Consider the following 20,651-nt stretch of genomic DNA (forward strand, 5'->3'; position numbering starts at 1 on the left):
CTTTTTTCTTTTTGCTTATGTGGTGCTGAGGAATCGAACCCAGGACCTCAGGCATGCAAGGCAAGCGTTCTACCACTGAGCCACCTTCCCAGCCCACAGCAGCTCTTTGTATAGATGAATTTAACCAGTGATGTTCACACAAACCCCTGCTGTTGCAAAGAGGTCCTGCAATAATGTAAGCTCCCTTTGTAGCAGAAACAATCTTCTCAAATAAGTAGAATATAGTAAAATGTATGAATTTAAGTAGAATATAGTAAAATGTATGAATTTTCTTCCCAAGCCTGCAAAACCTACAAATCAAGGTTCCATATTAGAACTTTAGATCATAACAAAGGTGTGAAGGAAAAGCTCAAATGTTAAAGACCACAAAACCTCTTTATTTCCTTTAGAGAGCTTTGTTGGGTATGTGAAACAACCTCAAAATGATGAGTATCTCAGAGTTCCAGCTTTAAGGATCAGGTACCTGAAAAGATACTTTGTAAAAGAGGCTGCTTATACTGTGTCTAAGATAGTACTTTCAGGAAAAGAACAAAAGAATGAATACCTCAGTGAAAATAGAACTGCTTTGGAGTTCTGGCACAAATTGAATCTTTTTAGGTCTCTAGTGGATAGGACAACAGAATGAACACAGTGTGCCCAACACAGTGCAACAAGAAATAAAATCAAGGGGGGAGGGGGGAGGCTGGGAAGGGATGTGAAGGGTAAACCAAAGGAGGAGGCTGCAATGCTTGGTAAGAAATGTACGCATTATCCTGCCCATGTAATTGTAACCCCTCTGTACAGTATGTTCACAAATAAAATTAAAAAAAAAAAAAAGAAATAAAATCAAGGGCTGGGAAGTTGGCTCGGTAGTAGAGTGCTTGCCTTGCGTGCATTAGGCCCTGGGTTCGATTCCTCAACACCAAATAAACAGAAAAAGCTGGAAGTGGTGCTATGGCCCCAGTTGTTGAGCACGAGCCTTGAGCTGAAGAGCTTAGAGACAGCGCCCAGGCCCAGAGTTCAGGCCCCATGACCAACAAAATAAATAAATAAATAAAAAATGAAGTCAAATGATCAAGGTTGTGCTTACAATCTGTTCCCTTATAAATGCTGGTCTCTTATTTAATAATCTCTCAATTACCACCCTAATATATAGCTCAGGGCATAATCCAGGAAAGGAGAGGAGGTATCAAATCCAATGTTGTATATTAGAAAAATTTTGGTTAATGACACTGTTATATGGTTTATAATGGAAGCTAGATGCTGGTGGTTTACCACCTGTAATTCTAGGTACCCAGGAGGCTGACATTTGAGGATCAAGGTTTGAAGCAAACACAGGAAGGAAAGTCTGTGTCAGACTCTTATCTCCAATTAATCACCAGAAAACTGGAAGTGGTTCAGAAAAGCTCAGGGATAATGCCCAGGCTCCCAGTTTAAGCCCCACAACCACCACCACCACTACCAACAACAACAAAGAGATCTATAATGGAGCTGGAAATTATGCTTTTAGGTAGTATTTTGGTCTTGTTTCTGTTTTTTTGGCCAGTCGTGGGGCTTGAACTCTGGGCCTGGGTACTGTCCCTGAGCTTTTTCACTCAATGCTAGGGCTCTACCACTTTGAGCCACAGCAACACTTCCTTGCCTAGTATTTTCTTTTCTTTTTTTTTTGTCGATCGTGGGGCTTGAACTCTGGGTCTGGGCACTGTCCTTCAGCTCTTCAGCTCAAGGCAAGCTCTCTACCACTTGAGCTACAGCACCACTTCCAGTTTTCTGGTGGTTTATTGGAGATAGGAGTCTCACAGTCTTTCCTGCCCGGGCTGGCTTTGAACCGTGATCCTCAGATCTCAGCCTCCTGAGTAGCTAGGATTACAGGCGTGAGTCACCAGCGCCCGGCTCTAGTATTTTCTTTTTAAACTGCAACAATGTATTTATTGGAAATGAATTTAACATGACATTAATCTGATACAGATGCAAAATATATGGAGTATAGTTGATGTAACATGTTTAAGAGTCACAAATGAAACAGAAAAACTGACTTTCAAGAGAAAAGAAGAATGAGTCACCTTCATCTCTGAACACCACGATGCAATTCATAATGTTGATCCTAAACATCCAGAATAAAGTTGAAACTGAGTTTCAGAAAGAAAAAGTGACCTTCCCCAACTTGAAGACCCACTGGCTAATACCTGTGTATCACGTCCATAAGGCAAATTCCATTTTACTCTGTGATAAGAAGATAGTATTTCTCCTATGGATAGGGAATTTAAAAACCTCTGAAATAACACTGATCAAGATCCTTTATACTCATAATCTGACTTGTTTAATGGAAACCCCTTTGTCCAAACTTAAAAACAATAATTAAAAAAAATTAAATCTAGCTGGGTGCCGGTGGCTCACGCCTGTAATCCTAGCTACTCAGGAGGCTGAGATCTGAGGATTGAGGTTCAAAGCCAGCCCGGGTAGGAAAGTCCCTGAGACTCTTTTTTTTTTTTTTTGTCAGTCGTGGGACTTGAACTCTGGGCCTGGGCGCTGTCCCTCAGCTCCTCAGCTCAAGGCGAGCGCTCTACCACTTGAGCTACAGCGCCACTTCTGGTTTTCTGGTGGTTTGTTAGAGATAGGAGTCTCACAGTCTCTCCTGCCCGGGCTAGCTTTGAACCACGATCCTCAGATCTCAGCCTCCTGAGTAGCTAGGATTACAGGTGTGAGCCACCAGCACCCCGGTGTCCGTGAGACTCTTCTCTCCAATAAAAACCACTAGAAAACCAGAAGTGGCGCTGTGGCTCAAGTGGTAGAGCGCTCGACTTGAGCTGAAGAACACAGGAACAGCGCCCAAGCCCACAGTTCAAGCCCCAGGACTGACAGAAAGAAAAAAAAAATTAAACCTACCTTCCTATAAATAGGAACATTTTCAGGAAACTCAAGCAACAAATACTTTGGTGGTCTCAACTAAATGAGATATTTAGAACCACCATCTCCTAGGACCTAAAAGTTACACTAGATTTACTTCTTGCCTAGTATTTTTATGGTGCCGCTTTTCTTTTCCTTCTCCTTACTTCTCCCATTATCCTTTAGCCATACAGGATGCTTGCTAAGCATGCTTATCCCTTAACCACACTCTCAGACCTTTTGTGCTTTTAGTTATTTTTTTGGATAGAGTTCCACATTTTGCCCTAGATTAGCCTGAGACAGAATCTTCTTACCCATGTCTTCTGAGTAGCTGTGATTACAAACAAACAACACCACACCCTGCTAGTTGGCTGCAATGGAAAAGGGATTTAAAAATATTTTTTTTTTGCCTTGGCTGTCCTAAAACTTCAATCCCCCCAATCTCTGCTTCTCAAGTAGCTAGGATTACAAATGTGTGTTATCTTGCCCAGACCTTTACTGTACCTCTTCTGTTTTTGTTTTGTCTTGTCCCAGTCTTGGAGCTCAATTGAACCGAATGCTGTCCCTGAGCTTTTTTTGCTCAAGGCTAGCACTCCACACTTGAGCCAAACTTAAACTTTTGGGTTTTTCTGGTGGTTAATTGGTGATAAGAATCTCATGGACTTTTCTGCCTAAGCTGGCTTTGAACTGTTATCCTCACTTCAGGCTCCCAGGTAGTAGGATTAGAAGAATGAGCCACAGGTGCTCAGCTAGACACCAGTGCCTCATGCCTGTAATCCTAGCTACTCAGGAAGCTGAGATCTGAGGATCACGGTTCAAATCCAGCCTGGGCAGGAAAGTCCATGAGACTCTTATCTCTAATTAACCACCAGAAAACCAGAAGTGGCGCTGTGGCTCAAGTGGTAGAGCACTAGCCTTGAGCTAAAGAGCTGAGGGACAGCACCCAAGCTCAGAGTTCAAGCCTACTACCAACCCCCTTCCCAACACCAAAAACCATACCGCCAGCCAGAAATGGAGTGGTGGCTCACGTGGTAGAGCACTAACCTTGAGCAAAAAAATTCAGGGAGATGGAGTGAATGAGATAGATGAGGTAGAATGGGGTGGATGAGATGGGATGGATGGCACAGTGGGATAGGATACATGGGATAGAAGAGATGGGCTAGAAGAGATGATGGGATAGTACGTGACAGGACAAATAGGGTGAGATGGAGGGTGAAGTGGAATGGGATATGTGGAATGCAGGGGGTGAGATGGGTGGGGTGGATGGAATGGCAGAGTAGGATAGGCTGCATGGGTGAGATAGGATGTGTGAACATCAAACAGGATGGTGAGGTGGGTTAAAATTCTCTAAAAGGAAAGAGCACAAAATAAAATAATTAAAAACACTAAAAACAAAGCTCAAGGACAGAACCCAGGACCAGCAAAAACAAAAACAAGTCAACACTGCTAACTAGGTGCCTCACACCTGTAATCCTACCTACTCAGCAAGCTGAGATCTAAGCTTCTTGGCTCAAAACCAATCATGAACTACCAAAAAGCTAGAAGTAGAGCTGTAGTTCAAGTGGTAAAGCACCAGCCTTAAGAGAAAAAAGCTAAAGGACAAAGGCCAGGCCCTAAGTTCAACTCCCAGAACTGGCATGCCCACACACCCACACATGCACAGATCGACCAACACACACACACACACACACACACACAGAGTCATATTCCTTAGCAACTTATTTTCAACCAGATTTTTTTTTTTTTAAGCCAGAACATTTACTGTATGGCTAATCTTTGAAATTCTCAAGATGAATTGGATTCTGTAACAGCTGCTCTCTTGGGATTAGGTGTTGTTCGTACACAGAATCCATGCCTGAAATCTGCAATAGACAATTTTTTGGTGCCTCATCTGACCTGTGCTTGTAGTATTTCATCTGTTCTTAGCCTTGGCACTCCAGTTAAACTTCCTCTTGCGTTTTGCAGGGTAGCCACATTTGCTACATTGCAACTTCTGAAGGTGGTAGGCCTTAGAACTGCAGCAGTGGCACAATGTGTGAGTCTTATTGAGACACTTTCCAAAGAATGATGTTCCCTTTGTCATCTCACTTCTGCTGCCAAGAACAAAGACGTCAGAAGATAAAGCACTTCTGCTATGCTTGGGCTCAGGCATTTCAGTCCAGGGAACGACCTCAACCAGATTTTTATGTAGCAATGTCTATTAAAACACCCAAAGTGGGCCTGGGAAGGTGGCTCAGTGGTAGAGTGCTGGCCTTGCATGCATGAGGCCCTGGGTTCGATTCCTCAGGACCACATAAGCAAAAAGAAAAAAGCCAGAAGTAGTGCTATGGCTCAAGTAGTAGAGCACTAGCCTTGAGCTGAAGAGCTGAGGGACAGTGCCCGGGCTCTGAGTTCAGGCCCCACAACCAGACACCACCACCCCAAAAAAAAAGACACCCAAGGAAACAGATAACCCCTCTGAAAGAGAGACTAATACCAAAAGGAGATTAAGGCAAGTAACTTCAGAAATGAAAGCAACAGCAAGTCACCTGGAGATCTTGTGAGAGACTCATCTGTAATCTACTTCAACCTTTTGTATTTTAAGGAATCTTTTGTATATGAGCACATTTAGGGGGTTGGAGGCATGGTTCAGTTGGTAGAGCATTTGTCAGTGTGTGAAAGCGTAAGGTACCAAATTCAAGTCCCAGTCTCAGATCAGAAAAAAGAAACAATAAAGAAGAAAAAGGAAAGAGCACATTTAGTTCTCAGAGTAGCCATTAAATAATACTGAAGTAAAAGTTTGAAAGAAAATAGCCAAGGGAACTAAGGATCTTTTTTTTTTGGGGGGGGTCAGTTGAGGGGCTTGAACTTTGGCCCTGAGCTCTTTTCCTCCAGGCTAACACCCTACCACAGGATCACTTTATAAAGAAATGGTTATTTTCAAATATATTTGCGGTTTTCTATTAAAAGAACATTCTAAAATCCCTATTAAATTACAGTTGGGTGCTGGTGGTGGCACATACCTGTTTTGTGGTAGCACGGGGGCTTTAACTCAGGTCCTCACATTCTTGGTTAGTTTTTTGCTCAAAGCTGGCACTCTGCCGGGTGCTGGTGGCTCACGCCTGTAATCCTAGCTACTCAGGAGGCTGAGATCTGAGGATCGCGGTTCAAAGCCAGCCCGGGCAGGAGAGACCGTGAGACTCCTATCTCCAATAAACCACCAGAAAACTGGAAGTGGCGCTGTAGCTCAAGTGGTAGAGCACTCGCCTTGAGCTGAAGAGCTGAGAGACAGCGCCCAGGCCGAGTTCAAGCCCCACAACCGACCAAAAAAAAAAAAAAAAAAAAGCTGGCACTCTACCACTTGAGCCACACCTCCACTTTCCCACTTTTTGTTGGTTAATTAGAGGTAATAGATTTATGTATTTTTCTGACCAGGCTGGCTTCAAACTGAAATCCTTAGATCTAAGCCTAAGATCTTAGGCTTAGATGGCACATGGCTCTTGCAATACCTGCAATCACAGCACTCAGGAGGCAGAGGTAGGAGGATCATAAGTTTAAGGCCAGCCTACACTACATAGCAAGTTCAAGGCCAGCCTCAGCTATAGAGTGGGGCCCTGTCTTTAAAAAAACAAATAAATAAAACACAACAGAAGATCAGATTTTACCTTGCCAATCAGTATAATGTCACAGCAACTAATATGGGTGGTACTATGAATGCCATTTTTCTACTCTCTTTTTGTTTTTTTTTTGGTCCAGTTGTGGGGCCTGAACTCTGGGCCTGGGCGCTGTCCCTCAGCTCTTCAGCTCAAGGCTAGCGCTCTACCACTTGAGCCACAGCGCCACTTCTGGCTTTTTTCTTTTTGCTTATGTGGTCTTGAGGAATCAAATCCAGGGCCTCATGCATGCAAGGCAAGCGCTCTACCACTGAGCCACCTTCCCAGCCCCTAGTCTACTCTCTTGTAAGCATCAATGAACTCAAGGGTATAATCTCAGAATATAAAGTCATTATGGCTGTTCCTAATAGATTCTTTTAAAATATGATCCTACACAGCTCTTCAAAAGAAAGATAATATGTGAGATGGATTTTTACAATGCTTTGAGCTCATGTCTAAAAGAGGTCTGAAAAAAGAAATAACTGCAATGGAGTGAGTGTAATATGTCATAGTGGTTAATAAAATCCATCAAGTTCATACTTCAGCCTTGGGTAACTGCAGCCAAAAACTGACTTGGAAGTAATTATCACCACTATCTGCAATATAAGTTAATTGGACATAATTGAACTAATGCCCTAATCATGGCAAAGCTGAAACTGGCAAACAGCCCATTCTTTCTGCTACTTCTATCTGATAGCAAATGAAACTGTGGGTAATTTGTGGATAAACACAAAATTACTCTCAGTTTCCCCCCTGCAAATCAATCAGCAATTCCAACTAATGCCCAGAGTACTGGGCCAGGAGAAAAAGCATTAACTGGTACTTCCTCAGATAAGCATGATTTTTTTTTTTTTGTCAGTTGTGGGGCTTCAACTCTGGGCCTGGGCGCTATCCCTCAACTCTTCGGTTCAAGGCTAGCGCTCTACCATTTGAACCACAATGTCACTTCTGGCTTTTTCTGCTTATGTGGTGCTAAGGAATCAAACCCAGGGTTTCAAGCATGCAAGGCAAGCACTCTGAAGATAAATTTTTTAACAAAAACCATGACCATTAAGGCTAAAGGTTGCTGAGAATTGTTACGTTCCCCTAGACACGCTAAGTAACCCATTGTAATCTTATCTCCATGCTCTAATAGGTACCCTTTGCCACTAGCATGTACTAGTGAGAAATAAAGCTGGGTGCTGGTAGTTCATGCGTATAATCCTACCCAGGAGGCTGAGATCTAAAGATTATGGTTCAAAACCAGCCCAGGAAGGAAAGTCTGTGAGACTCTTTATCTCCAACTAGCCACTAAAAAGCAAGGAGAGTTGTGGCTCAAGTGGAAGAGGGCTAGCCTTGAACAAAAGAAGCTCAGGGACAGTGACTAGGACTTCAGTTAAAGCACCAAGATTGCCACCAAAAAATAAATAAAAAGAAATAATGCAAGGCTAGAAATACTATTATACTCATAATTTCTTTCTTTTTCTCCTCATTAAAAAAATTGTTATTATAAAGCTGATATACTGAGGGGTTAAGTTACATAAGTCTGTAATGAGTTCCTTCCTCCCTTCCCTTCCTTCCTTCCTTCCTTTCGGTTGGTCGTGGGAGCTGAACTCTGGGCCTGGGCACTGTCCCAGCTCAAGGGGAGCGCTCTACCACATGAACCACAGCACCACTTGGGGCTTTTTTCTGCTTATGTGGTGCTCAGGAATCGAACCCTGGGCCTCATGCATGCAAGGCAAGCACTCTACCACTGAGCCAACTTCCCAGCCATGAGTACATTTCTTTTTTTCTTTTTCCTTTCTTCTTTTGGTCATGGGGCTTGAATTTAGAACCTAGGCACTGTCCCTGAGCTTCGCTCAAGGTTAGCGCTTTTCTACAAGTGCCACTTCTGCTTTTCTGGTGGTTAACTGGAGATGAGTCTCACAGACTTTCTGCCTGGCAAGCTTTGAACCACTATTCTCAGATCTCACCATCCTGAATAGCTAGGGTTACAGGTGCTAGCCACCAGTGTCCAGCATTTAAGTATATTTCTATTTTTTCTTTTCTTTTCTTTTTTGCCAGTCCTAGGGTTTGAATTCAGGCTCTTGGCACCGCCCTGAGCTTCTTCTGGTCAAGGCTAGCACTCCTGCCAGGCTCCAGTGGCTCATGCCTGTAATCCTAGTTACTCAGGAGGCTGAGATCTGAGGATCACGGTTCAAAGCCAGCCTGGTCAAAGTCCATGAGACTCTTATCTCCAATTAACCACTAGAAAACTGGAAGTGGTGCTGTGGCTCAAGCAGTAGAGCGCTCACCTTGAGCTGAGGGACAGCGTCCAGGCCTAGAGTTCAAGCCCCACAACCGACCAAAAAATGAATTAAAAAAAAAAAAAGCTAGCACTCTACCACTTGAGCCACAGCACCATTTCTGCCTTTTTCTGTTTATGTGGTACTGGGGAATTGTACCCAGGGCTTCATGCATGCCAGGCCAAGCACTCTACCACTAAACCACATTCCCAGCCATGAATACATTTCTTTTTGGACAATGTCACCCTTTCCCTTGCTTTCTCCCAGTTTTTTCCTCCCACCGCTACACACACAGGTTGTATAGTTCATTTTCAATGTGGTCTTTAGTGAGCACCACTGCTACATTTGCACCTTTTGTCCTTCTGTTAACAATTTGTCTTTTAAGAGAATCTTAGGGGGCTGGGAAGGTGGCTCAGTGGTAGAGCGCTTGCCCCGCATGCCTGAGGCCCTGGGTTCGGTTCCCAGCACCACATAAGCAAAAAGAAAAAAGCTGGAAGTGGTGCTGTGGCTCAAGTGGTAGAGCTCTAGCCTTGAGCTGAAGAGCTGAGGACAGTGCCCAGGCCCAGAGTTCAGGCCCCACGACCGGACCCAAAAAAAAAAAAAGAGAATCTTAGGTAACCTAAGTTTCAGACAGGAAAAATAGCATTATTGATGTTTCAATAGCAAAAATTAAATCACTTCTGAATGGGCTTTGAATTTGACAGATTCCTATAGTCTGACTTATTTATCTCTACTTCTGCTCAAGCAAGACCTTTGCCCTTTCCCCTGGAATGTACATCAAACTCTTCCTTTTTCAATTGTGTCTACAACTTCTAAGGGTATTGTAGATCTCTGGAAGTCACTCTATATCACAAAAGGTGAAAATTGGTCTGCAAAATGAGTAGGAGACTGGTATCCTACTGAAGAGGGTAAAAGAGAAAAGCAGGTACAAAATGCTACCTCTAGGGCTGGGAAGGTGGCTCAGTGGTAGAGTGCTGGCCTTGCATGCATGAGGCCCTGGGTTCGATTCCTCAGTACCACATAAGCAAAAAGAAAAAAGCTGGAAGTGGTGCTGTGGCTCAAGTGGTAGAGCACTAGCCTTGAGCTGAAGAGCTGAGGACAGTGCCCAGGCCCAGAGTTCAGGCCCCACGACTGGACCCTCCCCCCCAAAAAAATGCTACCTCTAGTTTTTTTGTTTTCCTTAGGTGGTCTGGCTCTGACAAGAAACAGTTAAACATGAATGCAATCAGAACTGTTCCTAAGAGGCAGCTAGATATCCATTTGGTATGCTTTCAACATAAAAGTTACAATGCACTGTACTCAAAGATTGCTGTTGAATTGAAACCCTTTGGTATACCTACTTAAAGATAATAAAAAATAAGAGCAAGGCATTAGAAATATAAAAGCTATTTTGGCGGGGTGCTGATGGCTCATCTGTAATCCTAGCTACACAGGAGGCTCAGATCTGAGGATTGTGGTTTGAAGCTAGCTTGGGCAGGAAAGTCTGTGAGACTCCTATATCCAATAAACCACCAGAAAACTGGAAGTGGCGCTGTGGCTCAAGTGGTAGAGCGCTGGCTGAGCTGAAGAGCTCAGGGACAGTGCCCAGGCCCAGAGTTCAAGACCCATGACCCAAAAACAAACAAACAAAAAAAACCTATTTTGGAAAGTTTAAGGTTTTTTGGAAGGTTTAACTTCATTTATTTATTTATTTATTTTTGGTCTGTCATGAGGCTTGAACTCTGGGCCTGGGCACTGTCCCTCAGATCTTCAGCTCAAGGTTAGCACTTTAACATTTGAGCCACAGCACCACTTTCAGCATTTTCTGTTTATGTGGTACTGAGAAATCAAACCCAGGTCCTCATGCATGAGAGGTAAGTACTCTACCACTGAGCCACCTTCCCAGCCCCAAGGTTTAATAATGTTTTGCTTTTTTCACCCTCCTCCTCCTCTTCCTCCTTGTCCGCATCCTCCTTCTCCTTCTTCTATTTCCTCCTTCCTCTCTTCTCCTTCTCTTTTTTTGCCAGTCCAGAGGCTTGAACTAAGGGCCTGAGCACTGTCCCTAAGCCTCTTTATACTCAAGGCTAGCACTCTACCACCTGAGCCACAGCACCATTTTTGGCTTTCTGATGATTAACTGGAGATAAAAGAGTTTCACAGACTTTCCTGTCTGGGCTGGCTTCGAACCACAATCCTGAGTAGCTAGGATTACAGGTGTGAGTCACTGGTACCCGGCCCCAATCCACTCTTATCTCAAATTAGCCACCAAAATGCCAGATGTGGACCTGTGGCTCAAGTGGTAAAGAGTTCAGGGACTGGGGGGGAGGGGGGAGGCTGGGAAGGGATGTGAAGGGTAAACCAAAGGAGGAGGCTGCAATGCTTGGTAAGAAATGTACGCATTATCCTGCCCATGTAATTGTAACCCCTCTGTACAGTATGTTCACAAATAAAAATAAATTAATAAATTAAAAAAAAAAGAGTTCAGGGAACAGCACCCAGGCCCTGAGTTCAAGTCCCATAACTGACACCTCCCCCTCCCCCACAAAAAGACAAGGCAACCCAGCAAGAGCAACTTTGTAATCCTAGAATCTGTAATCCTAGTTACAGATCTGAGGATCATGAGGTTCAAAGTTAGCCTAGGTAAACAAGACTGCGAGATTCTTTTCTTTTTTGTCAGTTGTGGGGCTTGAACTCAAGACCTGGGCACTGTCCCTGAGCTTTTTGCTCAAGGCTAGCACTCTACCACTAGGAGCCACAGCTTCAGGGTTTTGTTTAGTTTTTGTTTTTTGAGGAGGGTATAGTTGGAGATAGTCTCACAGACTTTCCTGCCTGGGCTGGCTCTGAACTGCTAATTCGCAGATCTCAAGCCTCCTGAGTAGCTAGGATTATAACCAAGAGCCACCAACAGCCTGCTGGTGAGATTCTTATCTACAATTAACCAGTAAAAAGCTGGATGTGAGGGTGTGGTTCAAGTGGCAGAGCAGTCTTAGTGGGAAAAAGCCACTTGAGAGCTTAGGCACCCAGCTCAAGCCTTATTACTCATGCATGTACACACATGCAAGTACACACAAACACACCTACACACACACACACACACACACACACACACACACACACACACACACACAAGCTAGTATTAAGAGCAAATTTCTGATTTACTTGGAATATCTTAATTCCCCATAGGACCTCAGTACAATCAGATAAGGGTCAAGTCTCTTTTGGAGCTATTAGATATCACAGCTCCAAGTTTGTTTTTTTTTGGGGGGGGAGGGGGCTTGGGGGTTTGTTTGGTTTTGGTTTTGTTGTTAGTGTGAGCCACCAGTGCCCAGCTGGGAAATTTTTATTTGTTTCTTGTAGTCATGGAGATTGGATCCAGACCTTTAAGGATGTGAAGCACATGGTCTACCACTGAGCTACATCCCCAGCTCTCAAATCACTTTAAATAGGGGTTCAAAAAGTTCCTGTAGGGCTGGGAATGTGGCTTAGTGGTAGAATGCTGGCCTAGCATGTATGAAGCCCTGTGTTTGAATCCTCAGTACCACATAAAAAAGCCAGAAGTGGTGCTGTGGCTCAAGTGGTAGAGTGCTAGCCTTGAGCAAAAGCAGCTCAGGGACAGTACCCAGGCTCTGAGTTCAAGCCTCAGGACTGACCAAAAACAAACAAACAAAATCACCGTAAAATGGAACTGGTTGAGTGGCTCAAATAATACAGTGCCTGGTTAGCAAGTACAAGACCAAGAGTTCAAATCTTGTACTAATCTTTCTCTCAACACCCCCTCCCAAAATGGGGAAAAGAATTAGAATTTAGAGATCTATGCTCTAGTTCTTTTTTTTGTGTGTGTGAAAATACTGTTCAGAGGGGTTACAATTACATGGGCAAGAAAATGAGTACATTTCTTATCAAGCATTGTAGCCTCCTCCTTTGTTTCCCCTTCCCATCCCTTCCCATCCTCCCCACCTAAGCTCTAGTTCTGACCTTACTAACAAATCACAGGATATTAGTTTTCCCTAACTCAGAGAAATGCTAAGAACAATGAGAGCATACTTGAATATTTATTTAACCCACTGGACAAACACTAATCTGAAAGCGAAAGTATTTATCTTAATAATGATTCTTGAACTTAAACTTTTGTCTTAACCTTTTTTGAGATACTATTAATTATACCCTGAACTATAATCTATATTCAAGATACCAATGGATCTCTTGAAATAAGGCTCCAATTTTTTCTTCTACCACATAAATTTACAAATAATGAAATCATTCACTAAGCAAAAATCTAAGATCTGGCCAAACAAAAGACTCCAGTGTTCAAAGCATAACATATAGAACAAGGTTTGGGGAAAGAAGCAAAAGCTAGCATTCTCAAAAGAAAACAATTAGAGTCTAGTTGGGGATCAGAATGGGTTAAAAGTTTCTATCAGAAAGATAATTTTGTTTTGAGTGGTTCTAACAATTCCATAATACATGCAGTATTTCAAACACAGTGTGGGTAATTAATTCTGTGGGCTCTTCCCCTTTCACTGCCAGATTGAACAGCTTTTGAGGATAATCTCCCTTACTCTCTTAGGGCTCAGTTGGAAGATTCATTATTTATGCTCTCAATTGTTTATTCTGTCCTATTTTTCCATCCATCCAGGCCCAAGGGCAGTGTTATCACTGGCCTGTTTCCAAAATGTGCTAGCTCATTGCTGCACTAGTTACAAAACCAAAGATAATCAAACACAGTGGTATATTAATACTGGAGATCAAATCTCACCTACCACTTGATCCAGAACAGAAGTTATTAACATGCTGGCCCAGGTTAAAAGCTAAATTACCTTAACAGAAGTGAAATCTATACATCATTCTAATTATTTCTTTATCTATTTGTTAGATCTCTCTTTGTAGCTGAAGCTGGCCTAAAAATCCCAATCCTCAGTGTCCTAAGAGGTAGGATAGGATTACAGGTGGTCAGGTTGGCTATTTTGAACCACTGAACATATGCATGTACATCAAACAAAGAAGGTAACTCTGGCTCTCACCAAATACAGAAAAGCACATTATTAAGGACTGAATGCAATTTGATTAGCAAATTTTTTACTAAGAGTTCAGTAACTCGCCAACAATCAATTCCATGTTCTGAGTAGTAAACAGATTATAGAATCTACCAAGTCCTCTACCCTCGGAATTCAGACTCAACAGCAAACAACTTTCTCAAAAGATGCTTCTAAGTATCAAGTCCAGTGGGAGAAGTTTATACTTAAGCACACACAAAATATTGCTCTGATACCTGACTGACAAAGCTAAACACTATCAGCCAAATCTCCTTATGAATGCATCCATTGTCTCTAAATAAATCTCATTTTGAGAGCAGCATTCCCTTTTTTGCTTCTAATGTTTTCTTACCTTGAGAAAGCTTTTGCCAATTCCAAACCTTACAACATTCAAGCTGATTATTGAGAATTAAGTAATACCAAGGGTCCAATGTTTTCCTTCACCTTCTCAAGGGGATCATTTTATACTTCAAGTGTGAATGAGGGATTAGGCTGGAGTCTCCCTTTAGAGAGAACACAGGGCCATTTTACTTAACACTTTTTAAGCTGTGACAGAACAAGATGGAAAGAAACAGATTATTAAAGAAAATTAAATCAGTTCCTTTTACTTCAGTAGCACTGTCCACTCAGCCTAAAAAATTATAAGTAGTCATGGCTTCATGTAATTGTTTTCTTGCAGAGAGAGGTTTGACAAAACCTGAGCGTTTCCAAGCCACTTAAATGATATCTGGAGAACAATGTAGATATGCCTATGAACAGTTCTATACATAGCTTTTTGTCTCCTGGGAAAAATTCTTTAGGGAACCCCAACCATTGCACCATACAAAATACTGATTATACAAATCAGTCAAGAAAGATTTTTTTTTTAAATAGTAAGAAAAAAAATAGAGAGGTAAAAAAATAGTAAGGTCTAACAACTTTAAAAAGCTTTAGTAACTGTTGACACATAGGGAGTGAAAGGAAAAAAATAAATACATAAGATACCAAGTAGGAGGGAAATTTGCTTTTGGGGAGAAAAAAATTTAGGTGCTACATTCTTCTTTATGATGTTTTGTATGTTTGTGTCTGTCACTTCCCTCCCTTAGCTTGCTACATCTTGGACAGTGAAGTGCACTTCATTTTACATACCAGCTAGCTCACAAAAGCTGCAATTATATTTTGTATGTATGTGGGTATGCACCCACATGCACACCTACACGCACACACATGGGAATTGGGTGAAGTGCTGGGGCTAGAACTCAGGGACTAGACGCTCCCTTAGTTTTTTTGCTCAAGGCTAGTGCTCTATCACTTAACATAGCTCCACTTCAGGCTTTTTTTGTGTGGTTAGCTGGCAATAGAGTCTCATGGACTTTCCTGTCCAGGCTGGCTTTGAACTGAAATCCTCAGATCTTAGCCTCCTATGTAGCTAGGATTACCAGCATGAACCACTGGTGACTGGCTAGCTTCAGTGATTTTTTTTTTTTTTGGTTGGTTGTTTGTGGGGCTTGAACTCTGGGCCTGGATGCTGTCCCTCAGCTCTTCAGCTCAAGGCGACACTCTACCACTTGAGCCATAGCACAACTTCCGGTTTTTTTTATTTATGTGGTGCTGAGGAATCGAACCCAGGGCCTCATACATGCAAGGCAAGCACTCTACCACTGAGCCAACTTCCCAGCCCCAGCTTCAGTGATTTTTTTTTTTTTGGGGGGGGGGTCCGGTTGTGGGGCCTGAACTCTGGGCCTGGCCTCAGCTCTTCAGTTCAAAGCTAGCACTCTATCACTTGAGCCACAGCACCACTTCCAGCTTTGTTTTTCTGCTTATGTGGTGCTGAGGAATCGAACCCAGGGCCTCATGCATGCAAGGCAAATGCTCTATCACTGAGCCACCTTCCCAGCCCTTCAGTGATTTTTAACAGCATATTCTCAGCAAGTTGTTAGATAAGACATCTAAGGAACACTCTTTTCCTCACAATTTAAAATTTTCTATAGAACCATTGGGGATAAATGATTAAAATTCCTAAATATAATATAGGATTATTGTATACTTACTTTTTTGCATAATTCTATATTGACTACTTGTTGTTTTTTTGGTCAGTCGTGGGGCTTGAACTCTGGGCCTGGGTGCTATCCCTGAGCTCCTCAGCTCAAGGCTAGCACTCTTCCACTTGAGTCACAGTTTCGCTTCTAGTTTTCTGGTGGTTAACTGGAGATAAGTCTCATAGACTTTTCTGCCCGGTCTGGCTTTGAACTGTGATCCTCAGATCTCAGCCTCCTGAGTAGCTAGGATTACACTGGTGCCCAGCTTAATGACTACATTTCTTGTCGAACATTGTTACCCCCTCCTTTGTTTTTCTCCTACTATCCCTTTCCTCCCTTACTGCCCCTCCCCTGCAAGAAGTTGTAGTTTGTTTCCAACATAGTGTCTTCTGAGTATCATTGTTGCAATGGGTCATCCTGTGTTCTTGTTTCAGCATTTTGTTATTCCCCTTCTCCTCCCCAAATTAGATAAACGTACATATAAGATGCAGGGTACCAAAATAAAATACGGCCGGGCGCTGGTGGCTCACGCCTGTAATCCTAGCTACTCAGGAGGCTGAGATCTGAGGATCGCGGTTCAAAGCCAGCCCGGGCAGGAGAGACCGTGAGACTCCTATCTCCAATAAACCACCAGAAAACCGGAAGTGGCGCTGTAGCTCAAGAGGTAGAGCGCTTGCCTTGAGCTGAAGAGCTGAGGGACAGCACCCAGGCCCAGAGTTCAAGCCCCACGACCGACAAAAAAATAAATAAATAAAATAAAAAAATAAAATACGTTGACAACAGGGGATATACCATAAAGGGAGGAACATATAAAAGAAACAAAAAAAATCACATAGTACTATATTATGTATTTTTGTATAAGTATCTGCTTGTATATATGTATGTTTGTTTACACATAGCACACAAATATATATATATATGGGGCTGGAAATGTGGCTTGGTGGTAGAGTGCTTCCCTAACATGTATAAGGCCCTAGGTTTAATTCCTTGGTACCACATAATCAAAGAGTAAATAAAATTAATTAAAGGAAATATGTATATATGTACACACACATATACCATACACAGGACTACATGGTGTTTCCCACCTGAGGTGATTTCGTTTCTTATCATCTTACTCTTCATAATATTTGCTTTCACTCAAAATTACAAATGATTTGTGAAAGATCCAATAAGTCAATGTGAAAAATTACTCACTAGCCGGGTGCCAGTGGCTCATGCCTATAATCCTACTTACTCAGGAGGATGATATCTGAGAATCACGGTTCAAAGCCAGCCCGGGCAGGAAAGTCCATGAGACTCTTATCTCCAATAAACCACCAGAAAACTGGAAGTAGCACTGTGGCTCAAGTGGTAGAATGCTAGCCTTGAGCTAAAGAGCTGAGGGACAGCTCCCAGGCCCTGAGTTCAAGCCCCACGAACAACAACAACAACAACTACTACTACTCATTTGGCTAAAACTGTAAGATAGCTTCAGTTTGTCAATTCTGTCTTCAAAGCTGAACTCCAGAGCTAGACGTATAGGTAACTACTGCAGTAGCATGCTTGTCTAGCATCCACAAGGTTCTGGGTTTGATTCCCAGTACCAAAAAAAAAAAAAAATAGACACATAAAAAACTAAACCTGAATTCCAAGAATAAAATTATGTATTATTTTAGTTATTATCCAAGTGTTGACAAAAACATTCACATTCATCCTTTCTGACACTTATAGCTCTTTGTTAATCAATATTAAGATAGACCTGTTCTATAAGCCACCAGTGGCTCTTCTCTGTAATCCTAGCTACTAACACACATTTGAGAGAGAGAAAGAGAGAGAGAGAGAAATATACTTCTGTTTCTAACATAATGAATTCTTAATTTTGGGGGTATCCTACGTTCAAAGGATAACTTTCCACTCAGAACACTCAAGCTACGTGTCACCACCACCTGTAATCCTAGCTACTCAAGAGGCTAAGATCTGAAGATCAAAGTTCAAAGCCAGTGCAGGCAATGAATTTTTATCTCCAATTAACCAGCAAAATGCTAGAAAATGCTACAGGTATGGCTCAAGTGATACAACACCAGCCATGAACAGAAAAAGGGAGCCAAGAGCTTAAAGCTCTGAGTTCATGCCCCAGTACCAGCAAACTACTCAAGAAGAGCGGGGGATATATTGTCTGCCTAACAACTGTAAGGCCTTGGGTTCAATTACCAATATTGCAAAAAATAAAAATAAAAAATGAAACTATAGGGGATGGGAAGGTGGCTCAGTGATAGAGTGCTTATCTTACATGCATGAGGCCCTGGGTTTGATTCCTCAGCACTACATAAGCAGAAAACTGGAAGTGGCACTGTGGATCAAGTAATAGAGCGCTAGCTTTGAGCTGAAGAGCTGAGGTACAGCGCCCATGCCCAGAGTCCAGTCCCTACAACCAGCAAAAAAAAAAAAAAAATATATATATATATATATATAAAGAGAGGTATCTAATTTATGCTAGAGATAAGATACATATCTTTCAGGAAAAAAAGGGATAAGTAACAGAAGCAAAGGAAGACAAAAGAGGTAAATAAATTTTAAATTATAATGTTACAATCATTCAAATTCATAAACTTTGGAGAGAAGAACCTTTAAAAAGTGAACTAAGCCAGGCACCAGTGGCTCATGCCTGTAATCCTATCTACTCAGAAGGCTAAGATCTGAGGATTTCGGTTCAAAGCCAGCCCGGGCAGGAGAGACCGTGAGACTCCTATCTCCAATAAAAACCACTAGAAAATCAGAAGTGGCGCTGTGGCTCAAGTAGTAGAGCACTTGCCTTGAGCTGAAGAGCGCAGGGACAGTGCCCAAGCCCAAAGTTCAAGCACCATTACTGACAAAAAGAAAAAAAAAAGTGAATTAAAATGCATCTGGATTTTAGAGCCTTTTTAAAAAGTCTCAGGGGACTTTTTACCCCAGGCTGGCTTTGAACCATGATCCTCAGATCCTCAGCCTCTTCAGTAGCTACAATGATAGGTGTGAGCCACCTGCACTTTTCTTTTTTTTTCTTTTTTTGCCAGTCCTGGAGCTTGAACTCAGGGCCTGGGTGCTGTCTTTTTGCTCAAGGCTAGCACTCTACAACTTGAGCCACAGTGCCACTTCCAGCCTTTTCTATTTATGTGGTACTGAGGAATCGAACCACGGCTTGCTTTTTCTGTGTATGTGGTATGGAGGAGTCAAACCCAGGGCTTCACGCATGATAGGTAAGCATTGTACCATTAAGCCAGATTCCCAGCCCATGCACCTGGATTTTTAAACGCTTTTGATGGCAGAATTCTGGAGGTTATAAATATAGGAAATACACCAATGAAGAAATTGACAAGATTTTCAAGTTTCAGTAACACCAAGGTAAGTTTGCCCTCAGGAGAAGGTTTCTCCAACAGGGCTGGGCTACTACACAAAGCCAGTGACAATGTATTCGGGAAAAGAGACTTTAGCAGAGTCAAGTGCTAACAACTATAAGGATTTCGTTTAACCAACATTGACCTAAGCTGCTCCCTCTTTTCACAAGCTCCTACTCTTTTCAGATTGCTGTTACTAATTAAGGCAGACTCCGAGGAAAAAGATGAAGATATTCTTAAAGGACACAGATGTTGTACAGCTCCTCCAAACACACTTTTAGCTTGTCCTTTTTTTCTTTCAGTTTACAACATCAGATGCCATATAAAAAAGGGCTCTTTTCTTCTCTGTGCATTTTACAACGCGGCTGACGACATATCGATAGAGGTGGTAAGAGTACTGAATCTCCTCACATAGCTAAAGGGGTGAAATGAAGAGGGAAACTGGAAAATCAAGATAAACGGATAGAATGTGGAGCTCTTACTTCCAGATCCATTTCTCCTTTTCTTACAAGGTTAAGTCGACTAAAGTCGGGGTCGCGTCAGAAAAAGCACACGCACACGCGCGCGCACACACACCTGGCGCCCAGGAAAGGTGAGATTCGCTCCGCGGTGCTCGGCAGGGCTCCGGGACTCCACCCCGCCCGCCTGGGACCGCTCAGCCCAGTTCGCCCCAGCCCAGGAAGGAAGGATGAGAAGGGGCTTCCAGCGGCCTCGGGAGGGGGAGGGGGAAGCGGCTACTCCGGGTGCCAGGCTCACTGAGCGCAGCACTCCGCGGTGCGCCGACACCCCCTCCCCCAGGCGGCTGCCACTCGCTCCCGGCCGCCGGAAGCCAACCCCGCCCCCTCAACTCCATCCTTCTTTGCAAGTCTCCTCCCACTACACAGCCAATCCTCAACCAGGGAACCAGCAGAGCGACTTGCCGGGCAGCCAACTGGGAAGAGCCACTGGGAGGTCAGCCGCCTGGGATAGGCCAGCTACCCGACGCCCCTGCCCCGGTGCGGCTCCTCTTTGTTAGTGCTGCCCCCAACTCTCCAGCTCCCTACCTCAAACCTTGGAGCCTAGCATCCCACAACTGGGCAACATCATGAGGAACCATTTATCCTGTTACCCATGCTAACTGTGTACTAAAAATGAACCCCTCAGGCAGTACATCCAGGAATGCCAGAGACTTGGCAGTGTTTTTTTTTAAAGGATGCCCTCTAAGCCTCTCCCTCCTCAGATTAATGAATTACATTCTCTCAAAACAGTGGGAAGATTTAGGTTTATATATTAAATCAATTGCATACTTCAATATTCCCTGTCACAAACTTTTTCTTCCTGTGACAGGGAAATTAAGGAATGAGGCAAAGGGGGAGTAGGCTGCTGGCAAAGTATGCATCAACAGAGGAGGGTAAGAAATACATTAAGGGGCTGGGAAGGTGGCTCAGTGGTAGAGTGCTTGCCTTGCATGCCTGAGGCCCTGGGTTCGATTCCTCAGCGCCACATAAGCAAAAAGAAAAAAGCC

At 43.1% G+C, this 20,651-nt stretch overlaps 1 protein-coding gene and 1 pseudogene across 2 annotated transcripts in view; both read right to left on the reverse strand.

Moving 5' to 3' along the window:
• Fam222b (family with sequence similarity 222, member B) overlaps positions 1-20,651 on the reverse strand; it is a 68,805-nt gene that overhangs the window by 14,707 nt on the left and 33,447 nt on the right. The window contains exon 1 of one of the 2 annotated variants that reach the window (XM_013016277.1): positions 19,724-19,785. The exons of the other annotated variant lie outside the window; for it this stretch is intronic. The gene's annotated coding sequence lies outside the window, so the exon portion shown is untranslated. Of the gene's footprint in view, positions 1-19,723; positions 19,786-20,651 lie in introns of those variants that run through there. 2 annotated transcript variants of the gene reach the window in all.
• Positions 4,651-4,948, reverse strand: LOC105985648 (annotated as a pseudogene).

The sequence above is a fragment of the Dipodomys ordii genome, unplaced genomic scaffold (genome assembly GCF_000151885.1).
Source record: "Dipodomys ordii isolate 6190 unplaced genomic scaffold, Dord_2.0 Scaffold31, whole genome shotgun sequence".
In the NCBI taxonomy this organism is placed as follows: domain Eukaryota; kingdom Metazoa; phylum Chordata; class Mammalia; order Rodentia; family Heteromyidae; genus Dipodomys; species Dipodomys ordii.